At 39.9% G+C, this 16,485-nt stretch overlaps 1 protein-coding gene across 2 annotated transcripts in view; it reads right to left on the bottom strand.

Moving 5' to 3' along the window:
* DDAH1 (dimethylarginine dimethylaminohydrolase 1) overlaps positions 1-16,485 on the bottom strand; it is a 148,398-nt gene that overhangs the window by 79,313 nt on the left and 52,600 nt on the right. The gene's annotated exons all lie outside the window — the stretch shown is intronic.

Genomic DNA, 16,485 nt, shown 5'->3' with positions numbered 1-16,485 from the left:
CTTGTTCTGAGCTCTCCAGAAAAATAATAATAATTAATAATAATAAAAAAATCACCAAGACACTTCTAACAGTGTCAAATTATAAATATTTGTTTCACAATATTCAACACTGGCCAGCTGGGACCGAGCCGAGACGGAATTGAATTTTGCCAAAGAACTCAGGTTGGTGTTAAACAGACACACAGTTGGATGGTCACTTCTTTATTAACTATTAATCCTTAACCCACACAGCCTCCTAAAACCAGAATACAGAGTCTTTTTGTAAAAGAATGCTACATAATGGATATCTTCTGCAATGTATAAAAACAGACTCTATAAAACTCACCTGGGAGTTGTTCATTAGTCTCCAGAGAGCTATATTTAATTTTTATCTTGGGTTTCACTACAGTTGTGAATCAAAATAACCAAAAAATAAAAAAGTGATCAGTTGTCTTGTGTTAATACAATGTAGTGGTAGAATGCAAGATGTAGTTTATGTACATATTTTGATTGTTACCGTCTCAAAAATATTCATGATATACAGAACTACTTTAAGTTAGTTTTGACCAAGCTCTTTTACACAAACTTGTTTAGTTCTGGCATGACTTAGTTATACAAATAGAGTCATATATGTAGCCATCTTCTTCCTCTCCCCCATCCTCAAATGTATTGCTACAAAAGATGCAGGTAGGAAAGTTAAAATACTTGCACCTGTTTTTGCTACTGGAGCATTGTAATGTAATTATAATAGAATCTTGACCTGCCAATGCCTACTGTTCTCCAAAGCCAGGTGATATCCAAGCGAGATTTTGCCTCCCATTCTTCTCGGTTTGAACAGAGATGTGTTCCTTTTTAAAAAAGCATCTTTAACTATCTCATAAGAACTGGCAGGGAGCATGGGCAGCTTCCCCAAGGCAGCAAGCTCAGCAAGACTTCTGCATGGCTTTCTACATGCACTACAGTGACCTTTGGATAATCAAGGCTCTACTCTATTTGAGTGACTCATGCCCAGGTCATTTAACATTCTGAGCAGTTACACACTATTTACAAAGCAAACTCATGACAGAGGAAAGGAAGCCTAAACAAATAGAATAATACAGAACCATTGACACCGTCTCCCTGGATTTGTTGTGCCACCAAAACCCATGGAACACTTTGAAAGTGAAGGGAGTAATGCAGATTAAAGCTTCCGATGTGGTCATTTCCTGTAATATTCTCAGTGGAGTCATGCTGTGTCTGCAGTCGCGTCTGAATGCCTGCTTCAGTGTTGGTTTGAGAAATCGGCAAGGGAAAAAAATGGTATTGGGATAAATTACAGTTTGTGCATGTTTATTTTTAATAAAGAAGTCAGTGTTTTGAGCACTCATCTCTGCCTAAGCACTTGGTGCACCATTTGGCTTGCTGAGAGGGAAGGTCTGGAGCTTGTGAATTTGTTCAGAATGTAACTGGAATCTGTGCTATTCCTCCAAATACTGTGATTGTTTAATAGTCTGGAGGTTCTTTCCCCCCCCACCCCATATTGGCTCTGAAAGGGCAGTGGAGAGTGAGCGTATTTTCAAGTGAGCCAGCCTGTCTGTCTGTTGCCAGAGCAGGGGCTTGTATACATTTTTTGAACAAGTGTCAAAGAATTACACTAGTTTATATATAAAACATAAAGAAGTTTCATGTAGAACAACAAGAATCACAGGATTAGCATGAGTGAGGGAAGAGGAAGTACTACAGAAGTACTTGGAAACAAATGAGCACAAAATAATTTTATTGCTAGAATCTGAAAAACACTTGCTTCAGAAAGCAACATGGCAGAAGAGACTGATGAAGCAGAGGACAGATTAAGCCCTGGAAGGGTAAAGAGGATGAGAGAATAAAACAGATCGGTTTAATGGGATTAAGGACAAGACAGAAGAGGATTTTTATATCACACCAACATACAGGACACAATTCTAGTTACATGCGTGTTTCTAGATGACGTACTAGAATGTGGATTAAAGGTTCTTGAGATGAGTTGTATGCATTTTTTCTCACAACAAAGATTGCACAGTGCCACATGATGAAAGAGGCTTCATCTCAGCAGAAAGCAGAAAAGGACCTAGCATCTGAGCAGCTCACATTCATGTTTTATGAACTACAAAACATCTAAATTATTTAATGTAAAGGGTTTGGTGGTAAGGCAAATTAATAAAATTTTAAAAACAAAGTACATGAAGACAGGCAGAATTGAAATCTTCTATCAAACCATTTTGAACCACTTCTCTTTTAAGCTTAGCTTCCACAGAAATAAATATAACAAAAAACATTAAAAAAATATCTTTGGAGTAAATTCTAATATGATCTCACTAGAAACCATTAATGTTACATGGACAGGTGCAGTAAGACATACAGAAACTCAACGTCTGCTAGAAAACCAATGAATACACACACCTTTTCATTTTCTGTTGTCCAGGACTTAGAGCCAAACTTTGCTTGCCTTGTTCATGTGAACTGCCCACTGTTGTAAAGTACTGATGAAGGTAACAGACATATTGGATGTGTTAACAACTGAGTTACATCTAAACTAGTTTCTAAAACAGAGAATTAGAAGTAAAAAATGAAGAAATTGAAGTAAATGAGACTACTCATGGAAGTACAGCTCTGTGTAAGCGTGAAAGCTAATCTCACTCACCAACAGACACTGGTCCAATAAAAGATATTACCTCACCCCCTTGTCTCCTTACCCACAGAAAGCAGTTGGCAGACCACAGATTGAGACCTCTTCTCGAAAGCCCAAGATTCTGCAAGAACATGCTAGGATTACAGTCAGTGAACTGTACAGTCACTTGTGGAGGCTGAGTGCAAGTTAAGATACAGCATGCAATGGATGCTGCAAATCCAGTCTTTGAAGTACCAAACAACCAAAAACTAAAAATAAAATAAAAAAAGTCAAGATTCCCTGAACTCTGGTTCTTTCTAAATAAAACTTTAATTGACCATCTAACCAGTGAAAAAAATCCTCTGGAAGATTCACACTCAATTTAGAAGTGTAGGCCAATCTCTTGGGAAAAAATATGGAACTCCAAATTAAGTGTATGGGTAAGGTCAGCAGAATAAACTTTTTATATTTCTAGGAAAAATTTTAAAATAGATAGAGCCCATTAATCATTTATCCTTGACAGTGAGTCATGATCCTCATAAGAGGCTATTTCTAAGGGCTAACAGTGCAGCGATATTGAATTAAAAAAGTTAGTGACGAAGGCGGACTCTAAGCCTGCACAGTGATATTCAGCTTCTACAGGAGAAAAAAAAAAAAAGTTTGATTTTTTTTATTCTCAACTCCAGAAACTCAGATATTCTTAAGAATTTCAACATAGAAGCCCAGCAACCAGGCCTAAATCTTATTGGAAGTCACATGAATGTTCAAATTGCTCCTTTCAAGTCCCCTATCTAGACCCTTTTGAAAAACTACTAGGACATTGCTAAGAGGTCGTGTTTTATACTCCTGTTAATAGAGACCAAATACATCTGTGATATGGATCAGTTTACTGGTCTAAGATTCTTCACTTGAGAATAGCCCTTTGTTAGAAATTGCATGATATAGGCATCTACCTGGTCACAGAACTAACTTTTCTGAAGCCAAAGGAGGATCCACCAGAATCAGGAAAAAGTACCCAAATTTATACCACAGTCCTAAGGTGCATACCAACTAAACTTTCTTATCGAGTTTCACTTTTAGGATTGATTGTTTAAAGACTGACCCATTCTTACCCCAAGCCCAGCGAAACCAATTGTCAGCCTGATGGTACCTTTTTATGCAAGTATATTCTAATTTTGCCTTAAATGTGGTCGTAGAGGGAAAGACATTCGCTCCACCCTTCCAAATTCTGGTTAGTTTAAAACTGTGTTTGAGACAAGCAAATCCCCCAAACAACCCTGAAAATGAAAATTAATAAAAGTTACAAATAAAGAAAGACTGGTGATGTTTTAATGTAGAGCCCGGTACAAAGAGCCAATTTTCTGGAGGAGGAGATTTGGGTCAGCAAGCACACACCAGCAACTGTTGCAGCGATTGACTTTCTTATCAAGTTTCATACCTTGTCTTCAACTCCTATTTATCCATGGACAGAACTGCTTTCCCTTCACAAGTGCTGAAGCATGTGCCTCCAAATGACACACACTTTATCAAAGAATTATTCTACCTACTGCTCTGCTGACTACATACTTTCTGTGCTATAGAGTAAGCCTTCCAGGAAGTGTAGAGATGCCACACCTCCTATAAGAACTGACACAGGAAATCAAACTGTATCTACTCTTTTCTCTCGTGCAGAGTACAGTGCACTCACAGGCTACAGCTACACAGGTTAGTAATAAGTCAGTTACCTCATTTCTGTACACAAAACCTTTACTCTGAACAGAATCTATCTTGACGCCACTCTGCTCGTCAGTAAGATACTATATGATCCCACACAGGGTAAAGGGGAAACTAGAGAGGAGTTAATCTACAGAATCAAAACTAAAAAGTCAATCCTGTGAATATGGAATAAAACACACTCAGACTAGACTACCCTGTGTGTAACAATAAAAAAAGTCTGTGACCGATAACTAAGGGGAGATGGATCTGATACTAGAAAGGGCAAAGTGTATATGCCAAGCAGAACAGGACACAGAGTAAGACAGCTAAACCAGCAAGGGAAATGTTTACAGAAATTAAACTGGCCAAGGACAAAAGCATGGAAAACAGAAAACAATGCCAACAATGTGGCAACCACGTGTATAGGAAATGCATAACATTCAGTCAAGTATGTAGAAACTGTAATAAGCCCAACCATTATGCTAAAATGTGCAGAGAAGGCAGGAAAGATTGGCTAATGAAACTATGCACAAATGGCACTTAAGTGACATCCAAGATAGACATTGGAGCACAAGTAAATATAATAACAGGAACTGAAAGAGAGCTGTAAGGAGAACATGCAAGTGGAAGGGCAAGTGCACGCTAATGCTTAAATACAAAAGAAAAAATTATACAAGAATTCATGGTGGTACAGAGGCCAACCACCAACCTTGGGTCTGCCCATATGTAAAGTGCTTGGTCTTGTTAAGAGGATAGAAAGCCAACACAAATCCAGATATGTAAATATCAATAGCATCGTATGAAGATGTATTCACAAAAAGTGGGTGTCTCCCAGTAATGTACAAGATATGGTAAAGAGGAGATGCAGAACCCATGGTACATGCTACATGAAAAGTTCCACAAGCCTTAAGTTGCAAAACGTGACAGCAACTGGTATTTAGAGCAGCAGTTCCCAAACTTGTTCCGCCGCTTGTGCGGGGAAAGCCACTTCCAGCAGCTCCCAATGGCCTGGAGCAGCGAACTGCAGCCACTGGGAGCTGCGATCGGCCGAACCTGTGGACGCGGCAGGTAAACAAACTGGTCCGGCCCGCCAGGGGGCTTTCCCTGCACAAGCGGTGGAACAAGTTTGGGAACCACTGATTTAGAGAATAGAAGAACCTACAGATTGGGTTCACCCCTTAGTATTTGTAGGTAAAAAAGGAGCGGGATAACTTGGCCAAGATAAATGAAGTGAGAGCAGACATACAAGTTGAAAACAATTCACAAGTTGACCCTGTGGGCTTGTCTATATGGCATCAGCAAAGCTCACTAGAGCGGTGTGGTTTTAAAAGCGCATTCTAATGTGTTATGCTCTAACTATCCTGTGTAAACTCTGCTAGCATGCTCTAAGTTTGCATTGACACAGTCCTGTTTCGAACAGGACTACATTAACATGAACTGTGTACCTTTTAGAGCATGCCAGCAGGGTCTACACAGAGGAGTTAGAGCACAACACATTAGAATGCGCTTTACCCCATGGCACACTTTGCCATGTCATGTAGACAAGCCTTGAGACTGAACAGCTTGTTACAGAGAAGGATTTGACTAAAGAGGGTTTGTAATGAAGCATATAGTGAAGATTGCTCAAATGCCTTAAGAGACTGCTGGAGACATATTAGCTTGTATTCAGGCAACCTAAAAGAGTTATGTTAGTTACGGTAATTGTAATATCTTGATAGTGTTTTAGTTAAGTCAGAACATGTTTAAAAAGGGGATCTAAAAAAGGGAAAACTAAGCTACAGCTTAAGTCCTCCAGGAAGTGAAGAGATGGTTAAACTTCCTGTACATTCCAGATGCAGTCTTTGGCTTCCTGGGACAGGCTGCCTGCTGGAGCAGAAACAAAGAAGCCCAGAATGGCGCAGCGAGAGGCTGCAGCTGCACAGAGTAGAAAGTTTATAACCTCATTTCTCTTAGTAGTTTGTGTTCATAATAAAGGGTGTACCTTGAAACCAGTCTGTTCCTCATTCAACATCATCAGTATAGTCTCTCTGCAGATACCTGGGCAAAACCCAAGAAAGAATATTGTCTGCCTACGGCTGAAGATCCATTCCTTCCAACCTAACTGAATTTTTTTTTTTTAAATAAACAAGACTTTAGGCCAATTAAAAGTTGGGACCCTGAAGAGACTGTGCATTTGTTTTCATTGCAGTACAAGATAGCAAATACATCAGAAACATCAATACACTTAAGACTCATCTGGACAAGTTTCTAAGACAGAAATGGGGGGAAATATTCAAGAGAGATAAAGAGCAGAAGGACCTACTCCTAATTTTTTGTCAATATGTAATGCTTTAAAGTGATGGAGTTTACCCAACTGTCATTTTAAGCCTCAACCCATTATAAGGCAGCAAAAAGTGGGCAGGTGTCAAGACAGGATGCTAAAGCTCACAGATAACACCAAGGGCCTTGGTACAAGGAGGTAAAGCAAAAGGACAAGTGGGCATCTACAAGATTCATAGGACTAGTGCTCTAAACCACTGAGACAATCTGAATTAAACTAATTGTTAGAAATTTTCTCTCTTTTGCCCCTCTCAGTTTCATCGCCATCCTTTGGGGAAATGGCAGGATGATCGTTGCCAGCTGTGTTAATAGATTCTGCTAAATGATCAGTCAGCAAATGGGGGTTCTGTTGGCACCAACATGACACTGTTAAAAAAAATAAATCACTTATCCTAATTAACTTTAGGGAGCTACCATAGCCAACATTTCTCTTAGCTATGCTTAGGAAAACCACCACTGTCCATCCTTCTTTTGGAGTTGTGCTGTTTTGTTACTTGGTAGCCGTTCTCTAGTTTTTTCACTCTTTTTCCCAGCCACCCAACAGTCTAGCAGAATTACGAAGGTCCACGAGAGCTAAGGATGCCAGTGGTATTGCTGACCACTATACAGTTTACCTCAGACTTCTACAGTAGCACGCATTCATGTGTGCGTTTATTTTTCTCCTTGTATGCCTTTGGTTGTGGCACAACCTTCCACCTCCTCAGAGGCATCATCTGATTGATTGCACAGCGTAACTCTTGATCAGAAAGGAGAAACTTGCATTTGGGACTGATCTACCCTGACAAAGGGTAAAGCCTCATGGTTTATACTTCTAAGCTCTAAAACCTGTAGCACTATAGGCTCCAGTGCTGGTATAGTTAATTCCACCTTTCATTCTTCTGAATTAGATAAACTGGGTTCTGTGCAATTTTGGGAGAGAGACTTTTTCAAAACAAGATCTTCTTAAAAAGATCATGTGTCTTGTCTGCTGTTCATGAGCACTGAAGAATCCAGAGCATTTTCTGTAGTAACAGAAGCTGGACGTAATGGGCTTGGCAAAAATTCACCTCCCTGCCCCTTGGTCACATTATGTGATGTGATGCACAAGGCACTGCTTGCCACCTGCATACCTAAGTTGGCTGCTCTTCAATGGTGCTCCATATCCAGTCTATGAAGCACTTTGAGGTGAAAGACACTGAATAAGTGTGAAGTATCATTCTGGTTGACATGTTTGCACTGCTTTATGTGACTTCCCACTAAGAAACTAGCCTTCCCTCTGGACTTTCATCCCATTTGTTAGGAGACTGCAGTTCTGTTATTGAATACAGGAAGGTTAAAACTGTGTCCACGTTTTTTTAAAGAAAGTTTCCATTTATTTCTTGATCTCATGTAAGAATAGAACAACTCCTATAAGCTGAGCATGTCTAGGATTTAAATTAATGAAAGGGACGAGCAAGGGACCAATTGGTTCCCCTCCTCCTCCAGCTGACCAATGGGTGGATAAAGCCTCTGGAGGAAGAGGGGGCTCTCCATGAGGTACCATAGTCCTTGCTCTCCTCTCGGCTTCTACTAGGGCTGTCCCAATCACTGCCAGTCCCATCGAGTTTCTCACCTGTTGGTGGCAATACACTCTCCCGTACCACCTCTGGATACTGGAAGGCAGCCCTGCCTTTCATTCCCCTCTGGACTGCTGAGACAGGGGTTACAGTTTCCCTCCTGCTTGCAAGACAATTCAGCCTTTAAACCACCAAGCGAGGAAGCACAAGGGACTTTCCATTATTGAAGAGGTTTCCTGCATCACTCTCCTCTGCAGCAACCCTTCTCTCTTTCCAGGCAGCAGAGGCAAGAGGAGGACTACTGGCTACGGGTACTGTTGCTAAGCACTTGGATTTCCATCTGCCAGGGTTAAAGGATGGCGGTAGTGCTGCTTTGCACTATCCCAGTCACACAACAACAAATTAGGCAGTGAGAGAGAGACATGGATCAAACTTCTTCAGAACAACAGACCCCAAGGTGTTTAGAAAGTGACCTGAAGAGCTTGCCCTAGAGGGCTAACTGAGTCAAAACACACGGGTATAAAGAAAGGTTTTTGAACTGCTAATAATTCAGTGACCACAGCATTATTTCAATCATCGTGACTTGAACGCTGCATGTATCAATGTTTGCATGTGGCCTTAAAGAAAGACAAATCAACTTATCGGCATCAGGAAATTAACTAAGGTTTGCTTTTAGAAATTTTTACTTGTTGAATAATTCTATCATTCTCCAAGACATACAGATCTGATAACAAAAATTCTGAGGCTGACAATAAACTTAACTCCTTGACATCAAAAGTTCTTATTTTTCCATCAAGCTATTAAACCTGTGATTTACTTGATTATTTTTCTAGTTTGCTAAAATTAATTCTGGAATTTATCCATTTTATTGACAAACTGACTTAGCCTCTATTCTCCCTGGTTTGCAAAAGCTTTGACCAAAAATGGTATATTCCCCAAAATGGTACATTCTCAGAAACTGGCTTCTGTCTAGAACATTGAGCCATCAACTGAAGTATCTAAAAGTGCTTGGTGGTCTCAATGGTTTTAATATAACAAACAATTATATCTGCAAAGCCTGACAGGTACTGTTAACAACTCCTATAAGTTGTAGTGTACTGTACAGTAGGCCTGTACTGGATTTTATTCTATGGATTTGACTGGTACATACAGTGCTATTGTAATTTACTTCAGTTGAATGCATATAACTACAGCAGTCCTTATGAATTAACACATTTGGTTCCCCATTCTCTCCTCACACCAGTGTGATTTCATTGAATTCAGTGAATTTACTCCTGGTTTGGACTGGTGAATGGAAAATTAAAACAGCATTTAAAAATAAAATGGAAGTGGGCAGTAATCATACTAGTTAACTTCCAAGCTTAACACTGCCAGCATTATCCCACTCTGGGACGTGTTAATCAAAGGAAGTCAGAATTGCAAGACTGAGGGAAATAAATAAATAAATGTGAAACTAACATGACAGGTGACTGACTCCACCATGTGTTCACTCTGCTCTTTCATTGCCCTCATCCCACCTTCCTCCGGGAGAAAGTCTGCCCTGTCTTTCATTTTAAGCAGCTCCACTGAACTTAAAAGTTGCAGTAATCGCAATATCCATCTTTTTGCCATACTCCCTGGCACTTTCTTTTTGCTGTCATTATATTTAAATCCATTTTTAAAAACCTCTAAAAATACAGTATTATCTTGAAATTTTTCTCTTTTACACACCCACCCCACAAAGACCTTCACCTTTTTCCTGATAGCCAAACCTTGCCCTGACCTTTCCCCCCAATGAGTTGCCTTTTGGTCACTGAAAACAGACTCCATCCCAACATGCAATGCTAACAGAAAGCATTGCTCTATTCATTGCTAAGGAAAGCTCAAGAGACTGTATGTGTGTATAGAGTTTGAGTTAGAGGCAACACTCAAGTCATAACTCAAGTTAACTTCGCAGTGAAGATAAGCCCTAAATGACTTAGGCATTCTTGAAAATGTTATCCCATATCTTATTTATGAGACTGATCAGTAAACAAAGTTCCCAAATAAATATGCCTATCCTCTAATCGGTCTTTTTATGGAGGCAAGAAAAACAACTTTTCTGTTAAAGTAGAGGTTGGGATATGGAGGGCTAGTTTTCCTATTATGGAGAGTCTAATAAAAGTGAATGGATTATATTGCAATTTTAAAATTTTGCTTTAAATATTGTTTTAAACAACATGTTGAACATGGGTATGATAAACATGGCACTGCTCTGTAATAATTTATTACTATTATACGTTGACCTATTTATAGGGATGTTTATCATATGAATATGTTGGTTTATTTTAATAGCAGGCTACAAGGAAAAACAAGCAGGAAGGGATGCAGGATACTTCAAGATAAGCCACCCTTTGGCCTTCTGCAAACACTTAAGGGTGATGTTACAGAGTACGGGGCAGAGGCACTGACTTTGAGGAGTGTGGCTCAACCTCCTGTTAAGCCTACCAGACTGGCTTTGTCCAGGAAGGCCAAAGCATGGGAGCTGACAAGAACAAAGCATCTCTGGTTGCATTAAAAGCTCCCCTCTCTCTTGAGGAGGTAATGTTGAGGAGCTGTTTGGAAAAAACAGACTGACAGGCATCTGCTGGGGTGTCTGAAGAAGCTAGTCCTGCCCAGGCCACCATTACAGAATGGAAGGTCTTCAGGTAAGCTAGACATGCATGCAGATTTATTGTTGTTTTAAAACCCTTTTTCTCTAAATGCTTTCTTCCTACCGGTAAAATAAACAATACTTTGCTTTTAAGAAGTCTGTTGGTCAATACAACCACAACTGGTCTCACACTGCCAAAGAGCCACAGGTACCAAACCTAGTTGGATTTGACGAGCAAGCCCAGAGACTATACACATGGTACTGTATGCCAGGGCATAGTCTAACAATGGGAGAATTGCTAAATTCCACCCAAGGAAAGGTAGAGGCAACCTGACCCCTGAAGGAATGCACTCAAAGAGATCAGGAAGAGGACAGAGGTGCAGCTAGCCCTGTGATGCTGACATTGGGAAGTACCAGGAAAAGATTGAAATAAATAAGAAATGGTGCCCATAAACAGAGAAACGGTGGTCTCACCTCACTCCTCAACACAGATTTCATAGAAGAGTGTTGCTGTGAGTTCTCATCCCCAGTATGAAGTACTGTCTTAAGTAATTAAGAACTACACCAGTAAGACAAACAACATATACTTCATGATGCAATACCCTGGATTTTTTTATGTTTACTTATTTTTCAAATACACAAAATTAAGGAATTCACAGTGGATGTTCCAGCCATTAGAGCCAATAAGTGTAGAATATGGGGTTTTCCTTCTCTTGCTTTTTATTTATAAGCACCTATGGACCATTCACTTGATGAACTCAAGTAAATCTGTACCTGCTGAATTGTTGCAAAGTAGATCTTAACATATTCATGATTTATTTGAGAACTGGTTTCTTAGGAATTAACTGTGTCAACCTGCATTAGAATAATCAAAACTGATTTTAGACACAGTAGACATCATTAAATAATTTTTTCAGTATAAATATACCTGAGCTTCACCCCTTTCTGCATCTCTCCTACATACAATTCTCCATTAGAGAAAAATGTCTCTGTAAGTAGGGTTGTGATATGAATGGGATTGGGTATGGATTTCCTTTCTATTTATCATTTCATAGTTTAATTTAGAGCTTTCAAAAATCCGTTTGAACAAGTATGTATTGCACATATACAAATACCGATGAGTTTGATTCTACCTTTCCAAATATAGTGAAATTTAATGGTGCTCTGTTTGAGCATGGTTTCAACAAGAAAACTGTACATAAATACAGCTGGATTTTATATTACTACAAAGCAGACAATTTATCTAACTGAAGGATAATCTGTTAGCATATGCAGCCCCTCCAGAATAGTTCTTTTTAATTTTTGAGCATGCTTGTCCCATTTGGGGTTATGCATTCTTGTGGTTTTTGGTTAATGAGAAAGTTAAATATTTTATCACCTGGCTGGCATTTGTAATAGCCAACATATAATTAATTTCACCCTGTTAGTTCACTGCTTGCATTATCAGGAGCAGAAAAAAGGTATCAAGGGCCCAGTTCTGCTCAGATTTTGCTCCAACTCCCCACATAAACATTTCCTCCCAATACAGACCACCCTGTCTTCTTTCCCAGATCCCCTCCACATGAGCCTCTCTTTCACTGCCTCCTCAGCCTCGGGCTGTCCAGCTCATCCACCCGCCTTCAAAGTCCCAGCCCAATTAGTGTTCGGAAACAAATTTCTTTAAAAACCACCTCCTCTCTTCTCATTTTATAGCTGAGTCCATGCTCTTTACCTGCTCCTTAGTCCTTGCTCTATGGACCACATAAAGTGAAGAAAAAAATCCATAAATACCCCCATTTAGTTATACTGCTACATCCTATCCCTGTCAAATCCCTCTGCATCAGCACAAGATGGGACCCAAGGGTGAGCCAGACACTCATTCCTTGCCCCAGATCTGCCTACAGCCTTCTCTTGAGCTGAGTGAGCCCCACCTCCTGCCAGTGCCATCAGTAGCAATCAGTTGTGTAGCAGGAGCCTTCTACCTCCTGCCTGTCTCCCACAGGCTGCTGACGCATTTTGCATTGGCCCCCTTGTTGAATCTTTATATTACAAGCTTCTGGACTCCTTCTGAGCACAGACCTGGATCCAGACTTAATCTGTCCGTTTATTACAACTCATAACATAGTGTTGGCAATTCTATAGCTGAGGGAGAGATGACTCCTCTATTCTAAGGTTAGCATGGTCCCTTACATTCACACAGAGCAGTGGTTTTCAACTCAGGGTATGCGTAGCTCTGGGGGTACGCAGATGGCTTCTGGGGGTACATCAACTCATCTAGACATTTGCCTACTCTTACAACAGGCTACATAAAAAGCACTAGTGAAGTCAGTACAAATTAAAATTTCATACAATGACTTGTTGATACTGCTCTATATACAAATGTAAGTACAATATTTATACTTCAATTGATTTATTTTACAATGATATGGTAAAAGTGAGGAAGTAAGCACTTTGTCAGTAATAGTGTGCTGCGACACTTCTGGTTTTTTATGTCTAATTTTGTAAGCAAGTACTTTTTAAGTGAGGTGAAACTTGTGGGTACGTAAGACAAATCAGACTCCTGAAATGGGTACAGTAGTCTGAAAAGGTTGAGACCCACTGACATCGAGCTCCACTAAAGTTGCCAGGACTCTACATGGGCATAATCAATCAAGCCAGCAGGTAATGGTATACGTTCAGTGAAAAAACTCCCTTGAAGTCTGGTTGAGAAACAGCTGCATTTGAAAGTAACATACTGCACCCACATACTACTTTAATGTCATTACCTTTTCAAGCACATATCTGGCTGCACTCTTCCAAATACATGCCCGTGCATGTTCTTGAATGAGAGATTTGTGCAATTTCTCAGACAGTTGCACTATTTGACAAGACACACAGAAAACAATCTTTTAATTCATTTGTTTAAAAGAGAAAACTAAATGTAAAGAATCTAGGTAAATGGCACATTTACTTATTTCCTGAAGGCCCAAAAGTATGCTAGCAGCTTCAAAGAAACAAGTAAAAACCCAGCCCTACCCCACAGCTCATCTGTGAATATGGATTGTGAAAAGAGCAGTGAGGGTAAACAAACAGAGAAAAAGGGAGGGGAATTGGAATGAGGAAGATAAGTATAGAATAAAGATTATGTGAATACACAGTAATTCCCAACTTCGCGCTTCTGTAACTTGGGGGATGGGGGTACATTTTATTCCCTACCTCCGTCTGACTTACTAGAGGCAAGATGACAGAAATGTGTTTAAGATGTATTTGAATGCAGAGAGGGAGGTGGTTTGATGAACAGGTTTGAAGTGTCAAACATAAAGACTGGAATTTCAGAGCAAAGGTCCCTATAGCAGTAACTCAGCCACTTGCACCTACTTGTTAAATGCCGGAGTCTGCATTCCTTGTGCCCAAGATTTTCCACTGATTTCTACCACACAGAAATCATAGGTGCACCATGAATGCACAACTGGGTTTAAGGCATTCATGTTAAAATTATATGTATTGACACAAATAACTCATATGCACACAAAGGGCTGGGGAAAGGTGACCATGTGCATCTTTGTTCTGAATGTCCTGACATGTGAGAGATTAAGATACACTTAATGCTTTACCAAAAGAATTTTATTCTGAATATATCAGAACTATTACTAATTTGCACCAATAACTGAAGACCCATTATGAATTACTGAACTCTGCAGGTTAATAAATACTACAAATTAAAACTGAAAAGACAAACAATGAGTCTAAGTTTACATTGTAGTAGTGTCAGTTATTGATAACTATTCAAAACACACTAGTAAATATAATGCAGAAATAATAAAAACTCTTAACGTGAACCTCCCTACATTCTATGACGTTTTTACTGAGGAACGGCAAGAGCAAGCAACAAAAACGTTGTGCAGATTTATACAGTGTGCTGTTTAAAACACTTCTACTAAGACAAAGTATTAATTATTTGTAACAGTGAATTATTCTTCCATGACAGATCTTTGTTATTGTATTATCTAACTGCCTGATTTCTCTTAGCTGCTAATCTGCTTCAGACTTTTCCCAGCTCATCCTCTGCTGGCTGCTTTTATTTCATTTTCTGGTTGGCTGATCTTTCCCTGCTTGTCTGAACTGAATGCAAAGGTGCTTCCTGACATGAGCCACTTCTGCCCTGGGCATAGGGTACATTAGTAGCCTGAAATTGGGAGGAGTGTTAGTAGATATCTTCTTATATAAAAAGGGGAGAAATACTATTTAATTAATACATTGTTGAAGGACTCCAAGTGAAGATGTGACTTAGAACGGTCAGAAACACATATGAAGATGTCGGGGGGTGCTATTGCAGCTTAATGAAGAAGAAAACATCGAAGCCTGCTTAAATTATTGAATCCCAAGCGTCCAAGACACCTAGAATCCCTAGAGGCAAACTATTTTAAAAAGTGTTGCACAGTAAGTTCAAATACTCTCTGACTGTGGCAATGGCTTTTTAGTCAATTTATATTTAAAGGTATTTGAGAAACTAAACTGACCACACATTTTAAAAGTGTACTTAACGCTAGTCTACACAGGCACTGATCACCACAAAGTCTACACCCAGGAAAGATATTAAATATCTGCACTCAAAACTGCAACATAGTGCTAATACAACCTGCTGAGTTAATATAATGAACACTTTAATATACTATATTGATATATTAATCTGTTATAGGGACATATGTCACACTAAATTATGTAGGTGTGCATTTTTGTTTGTTCATATGTGAAAAACACACAAATCCACACACACCATCTTTCAGTGTTTTAAAGGAGTAATGCACATTCAATAGAAATGTCAGTGAAACGGAATAAATTCAATGTTGTTTCGATCCAGCTTCTCTAACATAAGAGTGAATTTAGATTTTTCTACATCTACACATGTATTAGATTCACACTGAGCCTTGTGCAGTGTTGCACATATACCAGGAGTTAACTGGTTTTAACACTGTTGTACCATCTCCCTGGATTGTGTTTAAACTTACAAAGAACTGCTGTGATTTACTATAAAGGGCTTCAGTGTGTCTTAAAACACACCAGAGTGATATATTTCGTGCAACAAAATGACTGACATCCAGACATGTTTGTTAAGCACAACTACTGTAGTTGCAAAAGAAAAAGGATGAGAACCGTTTTTCAGACTAATCAATCTGAAGTCACCATTACAGCATTGCCAGGACAACAAGAACATACATCTGGATTCATTTTCTTTCTGATACAAATTGTAGGTGATTCACTGCACGACTGAGAATTAGGTCAGACGTGTTCTTCCCAAGCTGTGGCTATTGTGCTAAGAATGGGAAAGCTTCTCCCGTAAGGGCTCAGGTTGGAGTTCATTGTGGGAAAGGGAGACTGCAAGTGCACTGAGCATCTTCTGACTCTCCTTTCCCATCATGCCACCAACCTGCCACGCCTTACAGCACCGCACTCTGTATACACTGCTGCCTTCCCGGAACAGCTGTTCCTTGCAAACATTTCCCACGGAGATCTTCGGTTTAATTCCGTGCATTTGCATTTTCACCGGCTCGGTCTCCATGAAGTTAAAATAAAACGTCACAGAGCAAGTCCGGCCAGTAAATGACCCAGCCTGGGTTTCTGCGGGCAATGGGCTCTAGCCCCGCCCGGGAAGTTACAGAGATCTTAGCAGAGACCCGCGTGGGGACTTGGGGGAAGGGAGCGGCAGGTAGGCCACACGGTCTGGATCCCGCCCCGTGCTCAGCGAGCCTCCCTCCCCCGCT

Source organism: Lepidochelys olivacea (genome assembly GCF_965140295.1).
Source record: "Lepidochelys olivacea isolate rLepOli2 genome assembly, chromosome: 8".
NCBI classification, from domain to species: Eukaryota; Metazoa; Chordata; order Testudines; family Cheloniidae; genus Lepidochelys; species Lepidochelys olivacea.
This window is presented reverse-complemented; position numbering and strand designations above follow the sequence as displayed.